We start from the raw sequence: 5,477 nt of genomic DNA on the forward strand, positions 1-5,477 counted from the left end.
GAAAAATTTGGTCAGGACAATACTTAAACAAGTAAGGATCATCCCGATAAAATTTTTTAACTTCTATCAAGAATTTATTCTTATCCTGTGAATTCCAATGAGAAGGCATTTTATTTGTCACAATAAAATTTACAATGTTAGCAAACTAGGGCATAATAGTAGCATAAAACAACTGATCATCTGGAAAATTATCATTTATTGGTATTTCATTATGAGATGATTCAGTCATTATTCTAGATAAATGATCGGCTACGACATTTTCTTTTCCTTTTTTATCTTTAATTATAATATCAAATTCTTGTAACAATAAAATCCACCGTATTAATCTTGGCTTAGCATCTTGTTTATTTGATAAATATTTTACGGCAGAATGATCAGTGTACACAATAGTAGTAGAACCAATTAAATAAGATCGAAACTTATCTAATGCAAATACTACTGAAAGTAATTCTTTTTCAGTAGTTGAATAATTTATTTGGGCACTATTTAAGGTTCTACTAGCATAATAGATTGCATACGGTTTTCCTTCTTTTCTCTGTCCTAACACAGCTCCTATAGCATAATCACTTGCATCACACATTAATTCAAATGGTAAAGACCAATCTGGAGGTTGTAAAATAGGTGATGTAATTAAAAGATTAATTATTTTTTTAAAAGCATTTTCACATTTCTGAGTCCATTCAAATTGTGTATCTTTTGTTAAAAGATTCGAAATTGGTTTAGATATTATGCTGAAATTTTTTATAAACCTTCTATAAAAACCTGCATGACCCAAGAATGATCGAACTTCTTTGACCGTTTTTGGTGATGTTAAATTAGCAATAACATCAACTTTGGCTTTATCAACTTCAATTCCTTTTTCAGATATCACATGACCTAACACAATCCCTGATTTAACCATATAATGACATTTTTCCCAATTTAAAACAAGATTTTTTTCTTCACATCGTTTTAATACTTCTTCTAGGTTTTTAAGACAATTTTCAAATGAGTTTCCAAAAACAGTTATATCATCCATAAAAACTTCTACAAATTCTTCAATCATATCACTGAAAATACTTAACATGCATCTTTGAAAAGTAGCCGGAGCATTACATAAACCAAATGGCATTCTTTTAAATGCAAAAGTTCCGAAAGGACAAGTGAAAGTAGTTTTTTCTTGATCTTCTAATGATATAGGTATTTGATAATACCCCGAATACCCATCAAGAAAACAGTAATAAGAATTTCCTGCTACTTTTTCTAGAATTTGATCTAAAAATGGTAGTGGGAAATGATCTTTTCTAGTTGCATCATTTAATTTTCTATAATCAATACACATACGCCAACTAGATGGAATCCTAGCTTGTAATAACTCTCCCTTTTCATTTTTTATAACAGTGATGCCTGACTTTTTAGGTACTACTTGTGTTGGACTTACCCATTTACTATCTGAGATTGGATAGATAATTCCAGCGTCTAATAGTTTTAATACTTCATTCTTAACAACTTCTTTCATATGTGGATTTAACCTTCTTTGTGGTTGTTGATATGTTTTAGCATTTTCTTCCAAATGAATTTTATGTGTGCAAATTAAAGGATTTATACCTTTTATATCTTTCAAAGTCCATCCAATTGCATTTTTATATTTCTTAAGTAATTTAATTAAATCTTCTTCTTGATTTGGTAGAAGAGTGGAAGAAATTACAACAGGAAATGTTTTATTTTCACCAAGAAATACATATTTCAATTCGAATGGTAAAACTTTTAATTCAAGTTTTGTATTATCATCTTTTTTAAAATTATTTTCAGACTCAAAACTTTCTATTGAAAAAACTTCAGATTGTTGATTTAAGTTTTCTTCTTGTATATTTTCTTCCATAATTGTTTCAATTTCATTATCATATTCATTTTCATTAATACTTGGTTGTTTACATAAATTGAACACATTAAGTTCTAGAGTCATATTTCCAAAAGACAATTTCATTATTCCATTTCGACAATTAATTAAAGCATTTGAAGTTGCTAGAAATGGTCGTCCCAATATTACTGGAATTTCATTATGTACTTCTATTGGTTGTGTATCCAAAACAATAAAATCTACAGGATATATGAATTTATCAACTTGAACCAACACATCTTCTACAATACCTCTAGGTATTTTGATTGACCTATCCGCCAGTAAGAGAGTAACAGAAGTGGGTTTTAATTCTCCTAAATTAAGTTTTTCATAAACTGAATAAGGAAGTAAATTCACACTTGCTCCCAAATCTAACAAAGCTTTTTTAATTTTATTTTCTCCAATAATACATGAAATTGTTGGACAACCAGGATCTTTATATTTTAAACTAGAATTATTTTGAAGAATAGAACTTACTTGTTCAGCCAAGAATGCTTTCTTCTTCACATGCAATTTTCTCTTCACAGTACATAAGTCTTTTAAAAATTTTGCATATGAAGGTACTTGTTTAATAGCATCTAATAATGGAATATTTATCTTTACTTGTTTAAAAACTTCATAGATATCAGAATCATTTTTTTGTTTTTTATGATTTGTTAATGCATGAGGAAATGGTGGAGGTTTATTTGATTCATTTACTATTTCAGATGATTTATCATTCAACATATTATTTTTAGAATTTAAGGTATCATCATTCTCAAAAGTATCAGGATTATCATCCTTACTCTTTGATTTTAAATGATCCTTGTTTTCATTACTATATGGATCATTAACTATTTTACCACTTCTAAGGGTAATAACAGATTTTATTTGATCAATTTTTTCATTTTTTAATTCTTGATTTTGATTTTTAGGATTAGGTTGAGGTTGAGATGGAAATTTTCCTTTTTCATGAATATTAAGTGCAGATGCAAATTTTGCAAGAGTTTCTTTCAAATCAGTCATAGATTGACTGTTTTGAATATTGATAGATTCTTGCTTTTGGATAAATGCATGAATTACATCTTCAAAATTTTTTCTTGGAGGTGTAACATAAGGAATATAACCTTGATGATTTTGGTTATTTGAAAATATTGTTGTGAGGGTTGTGCATTATTATCATTCCTCCAACTAAAATTAGGATGATTTTTCCATCCAGGATTATATGTTGTTGAAAAAAATATAGTATTGGTTTTTTATAATTGTTAACATAATTTGCTTGTTCATGGAGACATTCTTTAAATGAAGGTAATGTTGGACAATCTTTTGTAGCATGATCATGTGTATCACATATATGACAAACAATTTCTTGAATACTTTTAAATTGACCACTCTTTTTCATTTCTAATGACTCAATTTTTCTTGCTAAAGATGCAAGTTTAGCTTGAATATCCATATCATCTTTAAGATTATAGATACCACCCTCATTTGTTGAATTATTGATTTTAGTTGTTGGTGGTTCTATTGTGCCTATATTATCTGTAATATCCAAGCCTGGTGAACGGTACGGTTTAAGATTTCGTATGTTTATGGATTATTTGGTTAAGATTAAGTTTGATTTAGATGTTAAGAGTTGTGATTATGGGTCATAGTATTGTTGATTATTATTTTTTTGTGGTATTGTTGATATTAGTTGATGGGTAGTTGTGTTGTATCAGCGTTGCGATTCGATTTCAGTTGCATAGAGTTGTTTTGGCCGAGACCAGACCTCACCCGCGGTGATTTGAGCAGCGCACCCGCGGTTTTTATTGCAGAATTTGTTGAATTGCCAAAGAGACACCGCACCCGCGGTGATTTGTGCAGCGCACCCGCGGTCGTCATTTTCAGAAATTTGGTTGAGGTGCCGAAGGCACACCGCACCCGCGGCGCGGTAGGTAGCGCACCCGCGGTGCATGAACAGTAGAAGCGTGTTTTCGAGATTTAAGTGATATAATGCAAGAGCTGGTTCATTTTTCTCATTTCTTCTCCCATTTTCTCGGTTCTTTCTCTCAAGGGGAGGTTAGGGTTTCATTTCCTTTCTTTTATTCAAGCTACTTGTTGGATTATTGAAGTGTGATCAAGGTTCTTATGGGTTCAAGTAGCTAAGGTAAGCTTGTGGTATAGTTTATTCTTGGTTTTGGTGTTGGGAGAAATCATGGGTTTGTTGATGGTGTTGGTTTTATGGATTTAATGGTATGAGTGTGTGATTATTGGGTTATTGATGGTGCAAATTATGGTTTATTGTTGTAGGTTGTGTACCAAGGGTATAGATTCAAGGTTCCAAGTGTTGTAAGTGGAATTCATTTCCTTGTGCTCACATGATAATATATGTATTGTGTTTCAATGGTTTTAAAGTGTTATTCCCTTCCATTTGATTCATGCTATGTATTAATACACCTTGTTGTATATTAGAGACATTCTTATGTCTCAATTATGTTAAAGGGAATACAAAAGAAAATAGAGTCTTCAAAGTGTTTGTTTTAATGCCAAAGAGAGAATTCAAATGTTTTATTGGATTGATAGATACATAGTCAGAGATTGCATGCAATTAGTTGATCAACGACCATAGGCTTATATCCCTCAGAGTTATCGATGTATATCGATGGGATATAGGTACAGAGACAGAGTTACTATATAGATATCAATCTAACAGAGAAAAGAGAAATATCATCGTTATTGTTATTCATTCTATGATATTCATGTTTCAGAGTTGATGGTATTTAATGTTTTCAAAGCCATGTTTTCAGAGTGTGATATGTACATTGCTATGTAAGAGTTCCACTAGCTGAGTTTTATACTCATTTCAGTTATTTCATGTGATGCAGATAAGTGCGACGAGCCGGGACGTTGATTGAGATCGGAGTCATATGCATATAAAGATGGAAGAAGGAAAGATTATTTTGGTAGTATTTTTGGACATGATCATAAAAATGATATTTTGTTTTTTTGTTGTATCATTTGATTGATCATGTGTCTACTTTTGACTATATGAAAATGTATTTTAAACCTTCTTTCCTTCAAGAAAAATTTTAAATTCTGCTGTTATTTTATGAAATCGGGTCAGAGCGTTACATTATCCCAATTTTGAGCATTTTCTGCTAATGAATCCAAATACTCTATAGCTTCATTTGGGTTTTTATCTTCAAAAGTTCCATTACACATGAATTCTATCATTTGCCTATCTTTAGATATTAGACCTTCATAAAAGTGAGAAACTATTCTCCATGTTTCAAAACCATGATGTGGGCATGTATTAAGTAATTCTTTATATCTATCCCAACATTGATAAAATGTTTCTCCTTGTTTTTGAGAAAAAATAGTAATTTGTCTTTTAAAAGAGTTTGTTCTATGGGAAGGAAAAAACTTTTTGAGAAATTGTTGTTGCATTTCTTCCCATGATCTTATTGAACTTGATCTCAAATTTTGTAGCCATGTTTTAGCTTTATCTTTTAAAGAAAAAGGGAAAAGCTTTAATCGAACTATATCCATGCTACAATTTTGATCATTATAAGTGTTACAAACTTCCTCAAATTCTCTTAGATGTAAATATGGATTTTCAGAATCTAAGCCATGAAAATTT

General features: G+C 30.5%; 1 non-coding gene across 1 annotated transcript; it reads left to right on the forward strand.

Annotated features, from left to right (window-relative positions):
• The first annotated feature begins 5,129 nt into the window (after positions 1–5,129).
• LOC140971929 (small nucleolar RNA R71) lies at positions 5,130–5,240 on the forward strand. Its single transcript, XR_012174402.1, has one exon. It is a non-coding gene; the product is annotated as a small nucleolar RNA R71 (small nucleolar RNA).
• The last annotated feature ends 237 nt before the right edge of the window (positions 5,241–5,477 follow it).

This window comes from Primulina huaijiensis, chromosome 2 (assembly GCF_012295235.1).
Source record: "Primulina huaijiensis isolate GDHJ02 chromosome 2, ASM1229523v2, whole genome shotgun sequence".
In the NCBI taxonomy this organism is placed as follows: Eukaryota; Viridiplantae; Streptophyta; class Magnoliopsida; order Lamiales; family Gesneriaceae; genus Primulina; species Primulina huaijiensis.